This window comes from Podarcis pityusensis (genome assembly GCF_964106645.2).
Source record: "Podarcis pityusensis genome assembly, chromosome: 5".
Lineage (NCBI taxonomy): Eukaryota > Metazoa > Chordata > Lepidosauria > Squamata > Lacertidae > Podarcis > Podarcis pityusensis.
In genome coordinates this window covers 72,102,397-72,122,031 of record NC_138032.1, presented here as the reverse complement: position 1 = coordinate 72,122,031, position 19,635 = coordinate 72,102,397, and the positions used below count along the sequence as shown (strand labels likewise).

The 19,635-nt window shown below is 45.4% G+C and overlaps 2 protein-coding genes across 16 annotated transcripts in view; one reads left to right on the top strand and one right to left on the bottom strand.

Moving 5' to 3' along the window:
• Positions 1 to 300, bottom strand: part of HERC4 (HECT and RLD domain containing E3 ubiquitin protein ligase 4) — a 30,200-nt gene extending 29,900 nt beyond the window's left edge. For 5 of the 13 annotated variants that reach the window (XM_081007606.1, XM_081007607.1, XM_081007610.1 and 2 more), the window contains exon 1: positions 119 to 299. The gene's annotated coding sequence lies outside the window, so the exon portion shown is untranslated. Of the gene's footprint in view, positions 1 to 10 lie in introns of all 13 variants that reach the window. The other 8 variants (XM_081007600.1, XM_081007612.1, XM_081007602.1 and 5 more) reach the window with 5 other exon arrangements.
• A 4,016-nt stretch (positions 301 to 4,316) lies between these two features.
• MYPN (myopalladin) overlaps positions 4,317 to 19,635 on the top strand; it is a 68,535-nt gene continuing 53,216 nt past the window's right edge. The window contains exons 1-2 of one of the 3 annotated variants that reach the window (XM_081004854.1): positions 4,317 to 4,441; positions 6,185 to 6,252. The gene's annotated coding sequence lies outside the window, so the exon portion shown is untranslated. The remainder of the gene's footprint in view (positions 4,442 to 6,184; positions 6,253 to 19,635) is intronic. The other 2 variants (XM_081004855.1, XM_081004858.1) reach the window with 2 other exon arrangements.

Here is a 19,635-nt window from a genome sequence, read left to right as displayed (position 1 = left end):
GCCACCTTACCAGCCTAGAAAGCCCGCTTTCTCCTCCGCTTCTCCACCCCCGACCACAGCGTGGACCCCCTCGGGAAAACACACACACAGCAAGGCCGCCCTGCCCTGCCCGACTCACGGCAGCCTCCTGCGCGACAGCGTCCGCCCCCGCTTCTCTCCTCCGACGGAGGAAGCTGCCGGGCTGACTCGGCCCGGTGATTCCACCCCAGGCGGGCCCCGGAGTGCGGCAGCGCCGAAGCGGGAGAGCAGGCGGGCGGGCGGGCGCGCGCGCCGAGAAAACAGGCCCAGCAGCGCCGGCTCGCCTTGCTCGCTCTACCTCGCAGTGCGCAAGCGCCGGGCCCGCCTGCGTCGAGCAGCCGAGGCAGGCGGGAAGCACGCTCTGGCTCTTCTCCCCGCGGACGGAATGGGCCCGGGGCAGCTTTTCCCCTCGTGTCGCTTTCGCTGAGGGGGGAGAGATGGGGTTGCTTATTACAGTGGTACCTGAGGTTACATACGCTTCAGGTTACATACGCTTCAGGTTACAGACTCCGCTAACCCAGAAATAGTGCTTCAGGTTTAGAACTTTGCTTCAGGATGAGAACAGAAATCGGGCTCCGGCGGCGCTGCAGCAGCAGGAGGCCCCATTAGCTAAAGTGGTGCTTCAGAACAGTTTCAGGTTAAGTACGGACCTCCGGAACGAATTAAGTACTTAACCTGAGGTACCACTGTATCTCCCCCCTGCCTCGCGCACTAGAAGCTGAGGGAAATGGTAGCAGGTCCTTTCACGTCTCCACACACTTTTCAGTAACTCAGTGGGACCCACTTCACTGTGGAGTAAGTCCCCCACCTACTTCTGAGTAAATTAGGATTAGGGCCCAGCGCTATTTTAGACTGCAAGGCTCCTAGGCAAAGGATGCCGCCTTATATAAAATATTGGGGGGGGGGGTAAGCCCAGCCCCGCATAATCGATCACAAGACGGAGTGGATGAACATTATTTGAATGGCAATGCCCATTAATTTGGGGGGGAGGGAAGCCTCAATTTTTTTATTGGGGGGCCAAAGTGACCTCAGCCCCTAGGAGTTGCCTCCTATGGTCTTAGGACAGTGCAGGGACATGCCTTTTCTGCCTACTATTATGTTAATACTGTAAAACGCCCAAATATATTTGCTGAGGGATGCCCTATAATACGGCTTAAAGGCATCGTAAAAACAATTTTGTGACAGTAATTGATTCCCACAGATTTGCATACGACTAGAAGGAATAGTTCTGAAGAACAGCGCCCATGGACTTCTTTTGTTTCTTTGTTTTCCTATGATGCGCACACACATGTCACAGCAGGCACCACCAGCAGTACGAGAGAAGTTTCCTCCCGTGAGCAGGAAAAGGGAAGGTCTGTTCTAACATGCTGCCTGCCATCTGTGGTTTTGGCAATTACTTGTATGGAAAGTAGTTAACATTTTTTTTATTCACTGGTTAATTGGAGACACGTTTCAAATCCAGCAGTGAAAAGTGCTAAATTGACACTAAATGGTTAAACTGTATGATTAAAGCAATAATAAGAAAGCTCAGGTTTGCAGCCTAAGACACTTAATATACCTGTTTCTGTTAGTATAGTTGTAGCAAGTTTGAATGTGATGCAAGGCTCTTTATTAAGGATTTTTTTCTCTTTAGCTTTCTGCTGTGCCTGGTGAGGAGTCCTTAGTAATTCAAAACTTGCTTTTTAAAAAACTAAACCAAATTATCTGTTTTCCTTTTGTAACTCAGTCTAATTAACCTCCACATTATAGACGGCATTCCTTTGTTAGGCAGACTGCATGCTAATGATCCAGAATGATCCAGGTTGATAAGTGTTTCCTCAACAGGAGAAAATCATCAGGAAATAACTGGAGATCAGAACTATGAAGGTGACACATTTCATTTCTAGCAAATGCTAGATTAAGAAGTATATGTGAAGGAGCAAAAGAAGCAGGTTTTCGACCAGAGGGTGGAGAGAGAAAATTGACCTGAAAGCTACAAGCATCTTGGGGTGCAAGGTGCATCTCTTAAGGAATCTCATGTAAAGTAGCAGATCTGTTGCCTGGTTAGAAATGTATGTTGTTTGCCTTCAAAGCACATATTACAAAATTATCCTCAGTTTCCAGTGCTCTCCAAAGCAAAACAAAAGCAGTTAGCACTGCCTGCCCCTGGAACTTCTCATTATTTGGGGAAGTGGGATTTAGAATCAGGTTGTAAATATTATCAAATATTATCAATTAGTAGAGGAAAGTAATGGTTGTCTCAAAATATTCTCAGTTCTCACAAGTCTAGCAGCTAATGATCAAATTGTAAAGCTAGGATGCCACTGCTTTGGGGAATACCGTAGTTGGTTCCTACCTATTACCTCCCATACTGGTGAGTGTGAACACTTGGTTTTTTTTAATTCTGCTCATATGAATCACAATCAGTGGCAGCACATCTGAATAAAAAGAACTCAGTACATTTCTCTGTGTTGTGATTATATTGATCTGTTCAAGTAGCAATGTCTTTGCCTGCAGGCAGAGGGAAGCAGACTCTTATGCTACAAAGCAACAGCATAATTACCATCAGGACCTATGGAAACAAATGGCAATGTAGACAAGAAGTGATACTTGACTATTAAAGAATACTTAGATATTTTTGTATCTAAGCCTTCTTTTCATAATTAGTAAAGAGATTTGATAATCTGTTGCAAGTCTGCAAGGGTTAACATCTTCACATTCTACTGGGTACTAGTCTTTAGTTATCAGTACTATCAGTTATTGAATTGTCTGCGCTACAGTGTAAAAGCCAGTTCATACATAATGAATAATTGTCAAGCCCTCTTAGCTAAAGAAATTTCCCTTAAAATATTACCGCAGTTGTACTTATGCAGGTGATGTTGATGTTAGTGTGTATCACTATATCTGATGGTGGCCCAAGTGGAAGGCAGCTTACCCAGCTAATGTTTCTCTCCCCCTCCTTACCCCTATAGCCCTACGTACTTCTAAAACCTTGTCTTTAGGACTGAGGGGCCCTGAACAGTGCGGGGTGTATTATACAGAGCTGAAATGGAAGGCAGAGTCCTGTGCTGTTTCCTGTTCTCTTTTCATCTTGTTAGAGATTAGAACACATGAATAGTGCTATAGTTGTTCTTGGCCAGCTTGGTTTAAGTGAGGCATTGGGCTTTGGGAAGGAGGTGTGAGGGTCTATCACACCCAGCAGTGTGACAAATCAGTATGCAGTCTGCAGGTTCTGTGTCGAAGTACACTTGAGGCCCACTTGGTATGAAAAGTCAGAGGTGTGAATTACCAGAGAAGAATATGCATCAGTGCAATTATATATACTTAGTTTCTGCTTGCAAAGGTTAAGCTGCAATTGTGGGTTTAGATAAAAGTATTAAGGAGAGAGGTGGCAGCACATAGATACTCTAGATGCAAGTTTTAGCCAACAAATGTGAGTGCTCAGGCCAGGGTCAATCCTGTGCACACTTTCTTGGGAGCAATCCCCATTGAACTGAACAGACTAAAAGGTAAAGATAAAAAGGTAAAGGACCCCTGGATGGTTAAGTCCTGTCAAAGGTGATTGTATGGTGACGCACTCATCTCGCTTCAGGCCAAGGGAGCCAGCAATTGTCCGCAGACAGCTTTCCGGGTCATGTGGGACTGCACTGTTAATGGAGTTAATCTCTTCTCATAGGCCTTTGGTAAAACAGTTTAGATGGTCTGAGGTCTTGGATTACAGAGTGTTTTATGTCTGCTGCTGTGTTTTCTCCATATAGTACTTGAATATCTGCTTGTACTCTTTTAAATTGTTGCTTTGTTGTTTATTTTGTATTTAATTGTGCTTTTAGTAACTGACCTGTGAACCGTCCTGGGAACTTTTCAAATGGCAGGCAGTTTAGAAGTCTACTAAATAAATAAATGAATAAATTAGCAAAGCCAGGAAACAATTCTGAAGACAAATATTGGGGACAGATGTCCCCCTTCAGTCCCTTCACTGGATACATATCCATCTCCTTTAACTTCCCTTCACAAATTTCATAATTTTAGCACCCGCTGTTGTCTAAAGTTCTTGTTTTGATCTGGCAGCAGAAGCCCAATAAAGTAGAGGCTGGAAGAGGGAATTCCACAGTCAGGCAACTTACTCCTGAGAAATTTCCTTTAGTACCTTAATGTGCATTGCCACAAAGTACAAAGTGCTGCCCTACTGTAGATCAAAGTGAGACCACAATTCAGGAAAGGAGGGGAGGGAGCTCAAAGCAGTGCCACATGCTGCTGATTTTGAAATGACACCATATCTTTGCATGGCACTATGATGAAGTACCCTAAAATTAGCCTTCTTACTACTTTGTCAAGACTGCATGCAGGGAAGCAAGTAGCCTTCAGTGGGGAGAGGAAAGAGGCGCTGGAGAGGAAAGACCTGGGACTCGCTCACACACAAGCAGGTCACGCCACTTCCCTCACGGTGAGCTGAGCTGGCTTCTATTCAAATTTCCACAATGGATTATTTAAATGTGATCCATTGTGTGCAAGTGTTCTGGGATGGAGGTAGGGAGGATATTACAGTGACAGCACCAGGGAAAGAGAAGAGTTGTTTACTACTTGAGAATTGGTGGGGTGAGCAGTGGGATGAAGGCACTTTAATTTTAAAAGAAAGGGGTAGGTTTTATATTCTCACATGTTTTTGTAATGGAGTTGAGGGTGCTTGTTCAAAGCCTAGTTGCATCAAGGGCCTTTACCACATGAAAAAGGATTGAATAGAAGGAGATTATCCTTAAAACTTAGGGCAGCAAGCTTTACAACTAAATTAATAGTTTGACAGTTCTGGACATACCTTTTCTATTTGTTTAGAATATTATGGTTTTGATGTGTGACTACTGTACAATAAGGGAGACACGGGTGGCGCTGTGGGTAAAACCTCAGCGCCTAGGACTTGCCGATCGCATGGTTGGTGGTTCGAATCCCCGCGGCGGGGTGCGCTCCCGTCGTTCGGTCCCAGCGCCTGCCAACCTAGCAGTTCGAAAGCACCCCCGGGTGCAAGTAGATAAATAGGGACCGCTTACTAGCGGGAAGGTAAACGGCGTTCCGTGTGCCAGATGCAGCTTGTCACGCTGGCCACGTGACCTGGAAGTGTCTGCGGACAGCGCTGGCTCCCGGCCTATAGAGTGAGATGAGTGCACAACCCTAGAGTCTGGCAAGACTGGCCCGAACGGGCAGGGGTACCTTTACCTTTACCTATGAAGCTGGGCTCTCTCTTTTTCTTCTAACAATGAGCGGTAGCCATTTATCAACTTGGAAGTTACCTTACGTAACTAGAGGTTTAGGTAAATGCACATTTATTTAAATGTAACCAGTCTCTTCAGTTTAATTTAATGGGTTGATAGCCCTAGTAAAAATTGGATGTACAATCTGTTCTTCCTGTGCTCCCAGACTGAATTTTCCCTGATGTTTCCCTCTCCCCTCACAGAATATTTCTGAGAAGCCACAATATTCACTTGGGAATAAAGAGTGCTGTAATGATGCAGGAATAGTTGCAAGTGAGGGAAGTGGGGGCAGGGAGACATAGAAAGAATGTTAATGTGTTGTCACATGTTTTGTGGATGTGACTATAAGAAGAAATATTGAAACTGCAGAAGGGAAAGAAACCTATAGAATATTTGTTTAAGGAGGGGAGGAGGACAATAAGCAGCACAACTGCTTGGATGGTTGAATAGTGAACAAATTACAGAAATTAGGGCCACTGTCCACATGCAACAGTTCCAAAACAATGTAAGGAAAGCAGGGATAGTGTCACAGGGCTTCTCTTATTTAACTTCCTGGGATGAAGGAAGAGGTTTCCCAAAAGCATCCTTTAACCCCATTAAAAAAATATCAAACATAATAAAGCTGCTCATTATGGAAATAATTTTAACCCCTTCCTTGAACCATAATATTCTTAAGCTTCCCTGGGATACTTTTCCTACTGTAATAGAAGTTAATAGGACATTCCCCAGAAAACCAGTTTGATATTAAAAAAAAATCCTGGAAGTAAAGAAAAGAGACCTTTTCACCCATGTGAATATAAGTTATGGTCCAGGAGGCAGATCTACATATTTTAAATAACTGGCCACTCATTCTTGTGAGAGAATGGAGTAGTGAATGAAGCCATAGGTTGTGATCAAAATAATGAAATACTGTTCCCTGTTTGTACCTATTTGTGTTTCCAAAGCCAGCCAGGTCAGCACATTAGCCAGCCTACATCGTGTTCCTCATTTCATCCTGAACAGTGAAAAATTGGTGAGTGATGATACCTTCTACATTCTATCTGCAAGCTTGGTGGTACTAGCTGTACCTCTCCTAAGGCAGTTGCCAATGGTCAGCTGTTTCATGCGCACAATACTATGAAGTTTCATAGAGGCTATGATGTCTGAACTGTAAGGCGAGGCTATCTATTTGTGGATCAAAGAAAGTGCTTTCTTGTAGTTCCCTTCAGCATAGGAAGGATTCCCAAAATCCACCTACTCCCCAGCATTTAAAAATAAATAAATCATTTTAGTAGTTCTGCATACTGTATAAGGAATTTACTTAATTGTTTATGTAGGTCAAAATCCACATTTCCGTGACCTAAAAGCAAACAACATATGATGTGCCCTAAAAATAAATATTTTGAATCCTTTTTCTGGCATTCATTTCTGAACAAGTGAATGTGCATAGAGCTCTGAATCTCCATTTTCCAAGGTACCAGTTCACTCATAGAGGTGTATGCATTCATGCGTTCAGGTATGTGCAGGTAAACCCCATGCAAATGTTACCTTTAAAAGAGTGAAGGCCAGCCAAGAGGTTTGCCCTCAAACATGCATTCCGTGTTCATTTGTGCACAAATGAATGTCAATAAGAACCTCGAAATGCAGTGAGTGCATGTTCCACCATACTTTAGAATATATGTTTATCTTCACCCTAATATGAAAATGTGTCATACGGTATGCTCTAGACCAGGGGTCAGCAAACTTTTTCAGCAGGGGGCCAGTCGACTGTCCCTCAGACCTTGTGGGGGGGGCCGGACTATTTTTTTTGGGGGGGAATGAACGAATTCCTATGCCCCACAAATAACCCAGAGATGCATTTTAAATACAGTGGTGCCTCGCAAGACGAAATTAATTCGTTCCGCGAGTTTTTTCGTCTTGCGGTTTTTTTCGTCTTGCGAAGCATGGTGTCCGAAAAGCTTTGGAAAAGCTTCAAAAATCACCAAAGTCTTCAAAAACCTCAAAAAAGGCTACCACACCGTGTGCTATGAGTTGCTCCTCGAAGTCAAGTCGCAACTGTATTAACGGTTTTAAGAAAAAGGAAACAAACTTGCAAGACATTTCCGTCTTGCAAAGCAAGCCCATAGGGAAAATCGTCGTGCGAAGCAACTCAAAAAACCAAAAACCCTTTCGTTTTGCGAGTTTTCCGTCTTGCGAGGCATTCGTCTTGCGAGGTACCACTGTAAAAGCACACATTCCACTCATGTAAAAACACCAGGCAGGCCCCACAAATAACCCAGAGATGCATGTTAAATAAAAGGACACATTCTACTCATGTAAAAACATGCTGACTGTCCGCGGGCCGGATTTAGAAGGCCATTGGGCCGGATCTGGTCCCCGGGCCTTAGTTTGCCTACACATGCTCTAGACTCTTAAAAGTACATTCACAGCCTATATACAAACTTATATTATCCCCAGCCCCTAAATAACTACCCAATTGAGAATTCCTGATAGGCAGGGGAAGGAAGTTCCTAAGCCAGGGTGTGGCAAGCAAGAGTAACTTTCTAAATAACTTTTACATTTGCATGTGACACATGGAGAGTGCTATCAAGTGGCCAACCTCAGCTGACCACAGAAATTATGTGGGACATATGAATAGTAGATATTTATAGGCAACAGACTTGATACAATTTTTAACAACTATCACCTGTTTAGAACTTTTACATGTTAAAATGTGTTGACCCGCTGTCACAACCATAATTTCATAAGAGCCTTCCTTACAATTCTTACTGCCATGGTTTTCCACTTAGTAATGACTTAATATTTGACCCCAAAGCTCATATGCATCTTGGTGTGTTTGTGTAGAAGTGTAAATTGAGTGTCCACAATGCTGTGCATAGCAGAAGATACTCTTTCTTTGCTGCCCTGGGCAGGGCTGGGCCTACTGTTAGGTGGAGTGAAGCAGCTGATTTTGGACATCATGAAAGGGCAGCAAATTGATAGTTACTTACTTAATTTTGGTATTTTTTACTGTCACGGGGAAGGAACATGCACTTGTGGGATTTTCCCACCCCAGGTGCCAAATTAATTTGACGGGCTCTGAGCATTATGTATCTTGACTTGAAGCAGATGGGGAGGGCAGGGGAGATCTCTAGTGAAATTCCAAACAAAATATTTTAATGTGCCAGTAATTAGGATATTTGTGATTATACTAGTCATATCAAATGACTGATATTTAAAACCTAAGAAGGTTAGGAAATAACCTAACACAGTTATATTATTAGACTTTACAATGTTTCTCAGAAGTGAAATTCACTGATTTATTGTGGTCATTTTGGACGGTAAGATGGATGCAGCCTTACTACCCCTCCTGTTTTCTTCACTAAACAACCATGTAGTTCTATGGTCTGTCCCTTGGCTTCCACCATAGGCTTGGTCAAGGAGTGAACCCCTTTTGTACTCTTGCACCAGCTTACTAGTACTAGTGCCAGAACCTCAAAGCCTTAAAAATCCTGAATCTTTACCAGCTGCTTTCTGTCCCCTGCAAGTTGGTATCTGTCTGAATTTCCCCCTCTTAATAGTTTAGTGCACTGTGCACAAGGATTCGCCACTGGTTGGGACCCAAAAATGGCCTGAGCCCTGACCAGCCCACCATATCCCTTCTTTAGCATGTTGATCACACCAGCACTCTTTTTCTGGTGAGAAAGAGAGAGAAGCAAAGGAGAAAGAAATAGACAGTACAGAAAGGGGTTCTGTGATGCAGATTGGTGTTAAAGGTGCTAAAAAAAATGAAAGACTGCTGCAATAAAGCATAGGCTGGAAATACTTTTGTTTTGTAAAGGTCATTATTTCCTTGTCCTTCTCCATCTAAAATACTATGGGAAACTTCTATATTGTTCTTCTCACACAGCGTTTCTTCCGCTCTAGGCCTCTCCTAATAGATTTTCTATAAAGAGCAATCTGAACAAAAGACTTCAGTTACCACCACCTGGTGCCTTTACATTAGAAATCAACAGTTCACCGCCTAATATACAAAGATACAAATGCATTCAATCTGGCACTATAGGTACCTAGCAAACTAAAGCACATCTTATTTTTTGTATACAACGAACAATTGAATGAAAATCATAAAATGAATCTGTTGCGTCTTCCAGATTAAAATGACAAAACTGACAGCTTCTCATTTATTTATATTTCATATACTCTGTACATATGGCACAATTTGAAGGGTTGGTTCAAATTGTAATCTCAAAATTCATTCTAAGTATGGAGGATTTATTTCTCAGGAGTGCTTGAACTGATAGAAAACAAAGCCTAGTGAATGATAAAAGTAATGATTCAGTTTAAGTTAAAACTGAGCGGCCTACATAAATTTGTTCAGCTACCAATTCTCTTGAAGCCAAACAGTTTCTTCAACCTCTCTCATAACTCATTCATGTTAATAGACAATAAAATCTTAATTAAAAACGTTAGAACTGCAACCTGTGTTTTTTAAAAAAATACACACAATCTTTTTCTAATAATTGGAACTGGCAGCTACTGTTGTAAGCAGCTGTTAAGTAAGGTTATTGTTTTGCTTTCTCTTTAGGATTTCTAATAGCTTAATTAGAGTTTCTTAGACTTACCCAAATAATTGTTTTTTAAAAGATCATTCGTTCTAAGCTTGTGAGCCAGGTCTGCTCTTCCTTGTTGGAGAAAACAATTAAGCATATCACTGGGAAAAGAAGCTTTAATTCATAGCTAGAGAGATTTCTCCTCGGTCACACATGTACTAACTAGTCTAAAAAGGTTTATGTTCATGCATAGTCTGTCATTATCAGACTATATTTTAAATGCTATGACCTGTTCCGTTTTGCCCAGTCATAGTGACTCAGCTGATAATTTAGGCATTAGGGAACACATTGGCTCAGGAAGCAAATTAAAAAGCTCAGGAAAATATTCTTCCTTACCTTTATAGTATAGGCATTTAAGCAACTTTTCTGTGGTGGTGGGGTACATGGGATATATGTTTGTTTAATGGGAAATGGAGGGATTAGCTGGAATTATAGGTGCTTTTCATTAAATGTTACCCACCACACAACAAATGCACACCCCTTTTGGCTATCCGAGGGAGACTTTTTGCCATTCCCTTGGTGGCACTAGAAAGAAGGTCTCGCTGGCGTATAATTAGACAGCCTGCTCACCACCATATGCATTCAGTTAGCCAACCTGCTTTTGCATACCTGGCATAAAGGCAGCGCTTCACTGTGAATCCTGTTTGTCCTTAGCACCATTTTTTCTTTATAAATGCCTTCTTATTAAGAACAGTAACACCATAACATAGCAAATCAGGTTTGGCAGTACTTTAATGTTTCTGAGAGTGAACAAAGCTAATGTAGAGTGAGGTACAATGCAATGCTTCCTGAGTAGACATTGCCTACTCTCTGACGTAACTTTGTGCCCTCAGCCCATAGTCATATCTGATGGGCTGTGTGGCAACACTGCTGTTACTAAAATGAAGAAGACGTCTGTGGGGTGTGTGTGGAATGGCACCAAAGCAATAGGTGACTGGAGCTGTGAATATCACTAGTGAGTAGAGCTGCCATATATCCCACTTCACAGATGGCAATCCTCCACTTCCAGAGGCAGCATGCCTGTGAATGCCATCAGCTACTGATGGTATTGATGGTGTGGACTAGTGGTTAGTGTTAGACTAGGACCTGGGAGACCAGGGTTTAAATCCCAACTTTGTCATGAAACTCACTGGATGAACTGGGGCCACTCACTGCCTCTCAGCCTAACCTACCTCTTAAGATTGTTGTGGGGATTAAATAAGGAGGAGAAAAACCATGTATGCCACCTTGAGCTTCTTAGATAAAAAGGTGGGATATAATGCAGTAAACAAACAAACAAATCTCAAGAGGGGAGAGTCCTTCTGCACTCACATTCTGTTTGTGGGCTTTCCACTGGCAAGTGGTTGGCCACTGGGACAATAGGATACTAGACTAGGTAGCCATTGGCCTGATTCAGCAGGACTCTTGTGTTCATATGACTCCCATGTTTCATCAGCCCCAGCCAGGATGACCAATGGATGGGGATGCTGGGAGCTGTAGTTCACAACATTTGAAAGGCCACAGGTTGTTCACCCCGTTACAGTGGTGAGAATGTTGGAATAGGACAATATGACCTAGATTTAAATCCTCACTTGGCCATAACATTTGGTGGATGACCTTGAGGCAGCCATATACCTCTCAGCCTAACTTAACCTCACAGGATCATGACAGAGATGGGATTCACTGTCCATACAAACATTGTGAATTGTGCATGCAACCTTGAATGCAGGATTCGAGCATTATCTATCCATGGGATCTACAACAGCAGCACCCAATCCACTCAGGATCTTCCCTGATGGATTACGTCTTGTGACAATATATTGGCTCCTTCCCAAACAGCAAACAGTGCCACTAGGATGGCAAATTCTTTCATTTGCTATATAAATGTTTTGCAGCGTATTTTTTCATAGTATACACCAGCTGTCAACTCACTTTACATGTAAATGAATGAAATTTAAGGCTAGAGCAAAGAAGTGATTCAGTAGCAAAGGAATAGAAGAATTCCAGTCAGATAAGTGAAAAAATTAGAGGGAGGGAATTTAGGCTGATGCAGTCATATAAGTTTTCAATAGACTTGGTGAAACTCTAAACAGCATTTTCCAAAGTTAGTATTATTAACCATATTGACTGGCATGAAGAAATAACTATGCCAGATTTATGGTGAAAGGAGGAGCATGTTAAGTTTTATAGAAACTTCTGCCCCAGCTTAGTATTTTCTTTCAGTGTCAGAATATCAGTTCAGGTTAAAGGCTGAAGTATGACACTGTTTTGAATTGCACTGTTTAATTGGCTTCTTGGTTTGCTAATATCCTAGAAATATACCAATAATATCAGATTTATCTGGCAGCTCCTGACTTCTTCTTTTTTCAAATTTTCTGCCACATTAGTAATTCAGAGAACTTTAGACTAAATAGTTTTTGATATTAGGAAAATATACAAGACTGGATTTCACGGAGCCTATTCTCCCAACTCTATAACTTTAACTCTTCCCTTTCCAAATAGTATTGCCTTTTTATCAAACTATTTTCTTAAATGGGGTGGGATGCAGAATCATGACCAGGAATTCAGTAAAAAGGGGAGGGAGTATTTAGCCTTTCTTCGCAAAGAATGATAATAACCCATACAAACATCTGGTGTTGGGGGAAATGGAACTGTCTGCTTGGAAGCAGAGTTGTTATTCCATTTCCAGTTCAAAGTGGAGCAGCAATGATTGGGTGGTGTTAAATCATCCATATTCGAAAGCATCCTTAGACTGAATATTTGAAACTAATGCTTGTTTTTTTGGAGTTCTCCCTTTGAGCGATGATGTGAGGTTTCACAAAGTGTAGTACATGCTCAGGAACAGTAGAGGGAGTGTGGCAAGCAATCAGAGTGAAAAGAAACAATGGTTTGAGTTTAAAATCCAGCCACTAATCAAATGACTGCTTGCTGCTTCAACACATTTGTAATACAAAAGTACCGTATTTTTCGCACCATAGGACGCACCGGACAATAGGACGCACTTTGTTTTAGAGGGGGGAGAACAAGAAAAAAAATTTCTCCCCCTCTCTGCCCAGCGCCCCTTCAGCGAAGTGGCAGGAGGCGCTGCGCAGAGAGGGGGAGAACTTTCCCCCTCTTGTTTTCCCGCTCTAAAACAAGGTGCCGTTTAAGGTGCGTTCAGGCGGCTACCTTGGAAGCCTGGAGAGCGAGAGGGGGCGGTGTGCACTGACCCCTCTCGCTCTCCAGGCTTCAGGTTCATTTCGACCTGCTCTTTCGGGCTGGCGGGGGGAAGCCCACCACCAGCCCCAAAGAGCAGGTCAGGGAGCAGCGGAAAGGCGCAGCAGAGAGGCTCCTGCCATAGCCGCCCGTCACCTCTCCAGCCGGGAGAGCGCGCGCGGGGCTAAAGCAGCCCCCTGCGACCCTCTCCTGGCTGGAGAGGTGACGGGCGGCTATTGAGGCTCTTGCCATAGCCGCCCGTCACCTCTCCAGCCGGGAGAGCACGCGCGGGGCTAAAGCAGCCCCCCGCGACCCTCTCCCGGCTGGAGAGGTGACGGGCGGCTATGGCAGGAGCTTCTATAGCCGCCCGTCACCTCTCCAGCAGCCCTGCGACCCTCTCCCGGCTGGAGAGGTGACGGGCGGCTATGGCAAGAGCCTCAATAGCCGCCCGTCACCTCTCCAGCCGGGAGAGGGTCGCGGGGTGCCCGCGCGCGCTCTCCCGGCTGGAGAGGTGACGGGCGGCTATAGAAGCTCCTGCCATAGCCGCCCGTCACCTCTCCAGCCGGGAGAGCGCGCGCGGGGCTAAAGCAGCCCCCCGCGACCCTCTCCTGGCTGGAGAGGTGACGGGCGGCTATAGAAGCTCCTGCCATAGCCGCCCGTCACCTCTCCAGCCGGGAGAGTGCGCGCAGGGCTAAAGCAGCCCCCCGTGACCCTCTCCTGGCTGGAGAGGTGACGGGCGGCTATTGAGGCTCTTGCCATAGCCGCCCGTCACCTCTCCAGCCGGGAGAGCGTGCGCGGGGCTAAAGCAGCCCCCCACGACCCTCTCCCGGCTGGAGAGGTGACGGGTGGCTATGGCAGGAGCTTCTATAGCCGCCCGTCACCTCTCCAGCAGCCCCACGCGCGCTCTCCCGGCTGGAGAGGTGACGGGCGGCTATGGCAGGAGCTTCTATAGCCGCCCATCACCTCTCCAGCAGCCCCGCGCGCGCTCTCCCGGCTGGAGAGGTGACGGGCGGCTATGGCAGGAGCCTCAATAGCCGCCCGTCACCTCTCCAGCCGGGAGAGGGTCGCGGGGTGCCCGCGCGCGCTCTCCCGGCTGGAGAGGTGACGGGCGGCTATAGAAGCTCCTGCCATAGCCGCCCGTCACCTCTCCAGCCGGGAGAGCGCGCGCAGGGCTAAAGCAGCCCCCCGCGACCCTCTCCTGGCTGGAGAGGTGACGGGCGGCTATTGAGGCTCTTGCCATAGCCGCCCGTCACCTCTCCAGCCGGGAGAGCACGCGCGGGGCTAAAGCAGCCCCCCACAACCCTCTCCCGGCTGGAGAGGTGACGGGCGGCTATGGCAGGAGCTTCTATAGCCGCCCATCACCTCTCCAGCAGCCCTGCGACCCTCTCCCGGCTGGAGAGGTGACGGGCGGCTATGGCAAGAGCCTCAATAGCCGCCCGTCACCTCTCCAGCCGGGAGAGGGTCGCGGGGTGCCCGCGCGCGCTCTCCCGGCTGGAGAGGTGACGGGCGGCTATAGAAGCTCCTGCCATAGCCGCCCGTCACCTCTCCAGCCGGGAGAGCGCGCGCAGGGCTAAAGCAGCCCCCCGCGACCCTCTCCTGGCTGGAGAGGTGACGGGCAGCTATTGAGGCTCTTGCCATAGCCGCCCGTCACCTCTCCAGCCGGAGAGGGTCGCGGGGTGCCCGCGCGCGCTCTCCCGGCTGGAGAGGTGACGGGCGGCTATAGAAGCTCCTGCCATAGCCGCCCGTCACCTCTCCAGCCGGGAGAGCGCGCGCAGGGCTAAAGCAGCCCCCTGCGACCCTCTCCTGGCTGGAGAGGTGACGGGCGGCTATTGAGGCTCTTGCCATAGCCGCCCGTCACCTCTCCAGCCGGGAGAGCACGCGCGGGGCTAAAGCAGCCCCCCACAACCCTCTCCCGGCTGGAGAGGTGACGGGCGGCTATGGCAGGAGCTTCTATAGCCGCCCATCACCTCTCCAGCAGCCCTGCGACCCTCTCCCGGCTGGAGAGGTGACGGGCGGCTATGGCAAGAGCCTCAATAGCCGCCCGTCACCTCTCCAGCCGGGAGAGGGTCGCGGGGTGCCCGCGCGCGCTCTCCCGGCTGGAGAGGTGACGGGCGGCTATAGAAGCTCCTGCCATAGCCGCCCGTCACCTCTCCAGCCGGGAGAGCGCGCGCGGGGCTAAAGCAGCCCCCCGCGACCCTCTCCTGGCTGGAGAGGTGACGGGCGGCTATAGAAGCTCCTGCCATAGCCGCCCGTCACCTCTCCAGCCGGGAGAGTGCGCGCAGGGCTAAAGCAGCCCCCCGTGACCCTCTCCTGGCTGGAGAGGTGACGGGCGGCTATTGAGGCTCTTGCCATAGCCGCCCGTCACCTCTCCAGCCGGGAGAGCGTGCGCGGGGCTAAAGCAGCCCCCCACGACCCTCTCCCGGCTGGAGAGGTGACGGGCGGCTATGGCAGGAGCTTCTATAGCCGCCCATCACCTCTCCAGCAGCCCTGCGACCCTCTCCCGGCTGGAGAGGTGACGGGCGGCTATGGCAAGAGCCTCAATAGCCGCCCGTCACCTCTCCAGCCGGGAGAGGGTCGCGGGGTGCCCGCGCGCGCTCTCCCGGCTGGAGAGGTGACGGGCGGCTATAGAAGCTCCTGCCATAGCCGCCCGTCACCTCTCCAGCCGGGAGAGCGTGCGCGGGGCTAAAGCAGCCCCCCACGACCATCTCCCGGCTGGAGAGGTGACGGGCGGCTATTGAGGCTCTTGCCATAGCCGCCCGTCACCTCTCCAGCCGGGAGAGGGTCGCAGGGCTATGGCGTCTTCGCTCCATAGGACGCACACACATTTTCCCTTCATTTTTGAAGGGAAAAAAGTGCGTCCTATAGAGCGAAAAATACGGTACATATCAATTCCTGTCATAAAACATACTATCCAACTGTGCCTGTTTAATACCTATTGATAGGCTGCCTGCTTTTCTTGCGAGATAATTTATGCTGAACTTTGGAACTTCTGAAGGTGTGCGTACATGGAGCTGGTTGAATCTTAAAAAAATCCCCATTAGTGTGATTGTTTCTGATAATGTGTTTCCTGAGCAATGTATTTTAGAATTAATATTTTTTACTTTAAAAAAAATCCCTGGCAGGGCACTACGCCAACTCCTATGGCAATGGTGGTTTTTTTTTAAATATGCCTTGTTTAAAGTCCTACTATGAATCTGGACTGAGTAAGACAGCAATTTCTGCCTTCCTAAAGGACAGGGCATTTGTGCTGGATACAAAATGGGGTGAGAAGCCAGTGGAAGGATTTGAGGAAAGTGTGACATGTGGGCAGAACCAAGAGATGTGAGTAATTTTGGCATGCACATTTACCTTGCTGGATTAGGGCAATAGCATTTTGGTATTTTGTTTTATTTGTGTGGTGTTATAGATCAAGTTGCAGTTGCTGGAGCTGTCAGGAACGTGACCTGTTTGTTTTTCTTACCTACCCACACCCCAGTGGAAGGGATAAAACATTTGTGGATATGTATATTAACCAATTCATCCTTACAACTCTTGTTTAGATGATGAAGAAAATAGAAGTGATTTCATGTATCATTAATGGAAATACTGCATCCAATTCTAGGAATGGTGCCAGTGCATGAGGCAGACAGCATATAATTAATAACTTGAAAACCCAGAAAGTATGACGACTTGAGAACAGCCCAAGTGTGATGTTGTCTTATTTCTTTTATGATGATGACTCTTAAGGGAGTACCAAGTTGCAGTGGGTTTAGTATGTTACCGAAAAAGCAACTCATTGTCTCTTGAGACAGACAAATGCCAACAATAACAACAGTTTGGCTGTTTTCATGCTGCTAGGTGTGTACCATCAGTCTATTTTAATAGAGTATCACTTTCTTATGTTTAAGTAGGTGCACTTGCCATCATATTTTGGGACACCTTTTGCAGGCTGCACACTTGGACTTGCTTCTGTAACTGGAGTCATTTAGGGCCTCACTTTCCCAGGGCAGGGAGCAGGTCTTACAGGACTTATAGCCAATATGGTTTATTAATTACTGTTGATATTCTAATTGCTGCTGTTCAGTTTTAAAGAGGTGAATGTGGTTTTAATTGGATTGTTGTTGTTAATAATATGCTTTCTGAAATTTTGTACAGTGCCTTGAAAAATGAATTTAAAGAATTTAAAGAAAAATGAATTTAAAGATCAACTTCAAATATCGTAACAAGTTTGAGTTCACTGCTATACATTCTTCCCTCCAGACATTTAGACACAGATGTTGTCTCTCACTTAAAAACAATAGCCAAAGAAGTTAGTGGTGTGGACTTCAGAAAAAGGGATTCTGAATTGAGTCACTAGGAACTTACGTGTGGAGACTGTGTCTTCCTCTAATGTTTGACATTTTGAGGGAGATGTACACCTCTCCTCACTAGGACATGTCTGGCAAGGAAATGATATATGGATTCTTAATCCTAAAAAATGGTGGGGACATAACCTTCACATATGCTGTCGCTTGTCTTCCTCTCTTGACATTCGCCTGATCCTGCCAAGATTGCTGGTTTGGTGGGGAGGAGGAATGCAATACTACATGCATCAAATGGTGTTGCCACATCATATTTGGTCTGCAGTATATTCTCAGTTAGGATCAAAACAGTTATTTCTATTGCAGATGCAGATACAAATTATTTATATTAAACGTTGATGACAGATAATATAAAAAATTATTACTAATGAGATGGCCACCAAATAATGGGCATGTTTGCAATTTGCAGCCCTTTGCCATTTAGAGTTTGGAATATTCAAACATGCAAAGAGAGGAAGGGGCAGAGGAGTGGCTGCCTTTGTCGTAATGACCCTTAACTATATTTTGCGAGGGTCTGTTCATATACATTTAAATAGTGTCAAATACAAACATAGTGATACTTTATCTGTTTATTTGATTGCTCCACACACACCCTTACTGTGCAAGCATATAAAAATGTGAATTTTCTAAGACTGTTACAGATTCTTAGGAAACCAGACACAGGTAAGAGCTGAACCCCTGGAAGGTGTAGGCAGGATGTTACCGTATGGTACAATACAGCTAGCGGTACAATACAGCTAGCAGAACCCCTGGAAGGTGTGGGCAGGATGTTACCGTACGGCACAATACAGCTAGCAGAACAGCTAGCAGATTTTACAGCATGCATCTGGTTTATTTCTGTTAACAATAGTTTTTGTTAATTAATGTGTGTTTGTTTGTTTGTTTGTGTGTGTGTGTGTGTGAGAGAGAGAGAGAGAGAGAGAGCGTGCATAATATAAATATTAGAGTATCCAACCTAATTTCATTTGGTTACATTTCAGCCTGGATTTTTTTCAATGGAGTCCTAAAGCCTTTATTTTAAAGCAGGTTCTATTCATGTCAGTAGTGTGCTTAGGATCTCAGCCCTATTTTCTCTTACTGTGCTTTTCAAATGTTGAATAGTCAGCCTTTTTACTGATTCCATTTTTTTAGGGCCACAGTAATCATTATAGTGAAGGATTGCCATTGACTTAAATGTGACTGGGATCAATCTCTACATGACGGTAACTTTACAACTGCATAACCATAACTCTGTCTTCAAGAGTTTTCTGTTGGAAGTATTTAAATTATGTTTACAAATGGCTTGGTGACACCCTGATATACATTATTGGTTTCAAAAGTTGGAATGTATTTATTGCTATCTTTGTGGAGTGCTAATGTGGCATAATCCATATTGAGATTCCATGCAGGATTTAAAACCTCCGGAAGTGTTTGTGTAGAGTTGTGAAACTCCTCAAGAGTCTCTCCAGTACTGCAAAGCTATGTAAGAGTTTGTATGTCTTTGTGGAAGGGAGGGGTCTGCAATGATGTAACTAAACATCCAATTTCTTCACTATTCCAGTATCTAAGATATTCTTGGAGACTAGAATAGTTGCGGAATGCTATACTTTTATTTTTACAGTTGTATCTAATACCAGGAAATTAAAATATATTTAACCAGCCAGGAACTTCTCCAATCAATGTTCTGAATGCCATAATCCGCTCTCCATTCAGATTGCTCCTTAAAGACCATCCTTCCTCTGAAGCCATTGGTTTAATCCAATTGAAACAAACTAGATGCTACAAGGAACGTATGGCATTTGTGTGTCTGACCTATCTCCCCCAGTAATACACACTGAAAGTCACATATTGACACTGTGCCATAACACTCTAAGTTCCCCGTCCCAGTTTTACTTCATTGACCTCCCCATGTAAAGGGTAGGGAAACTCTAAGTATGATTATGTCATTGCATGTGCTCTCAGAGATGAGAGTTCACAGCCGCCATGTGGCCCCCTGCAATGTCTAACTTGAACTCTAGTTCTTCCCAGTTGAAGCAAAACCAAGCTATACTTTTTCTATTCATTGAAATTTGCACCCATCTGAAATTTGCAATGCAGTTCGCCAGCCAAGGTTGTTGGTTTTTTTAATGCATCTATTGGGGGAAGCGAGCATAAAAATGAGTATATTAGTGAAAACAACATACAAAAATGTCTGTGGGATGATTGCTTGCAAAAATGTGTACATTAGTAAAAACTGCATACAAAAATGTGTTTATTGGTTAGTCCTGATATTTTTCATATTTATTTCAGCTTAACTGTGACTTAATTAGCATGAATGCAACCTGATTTATT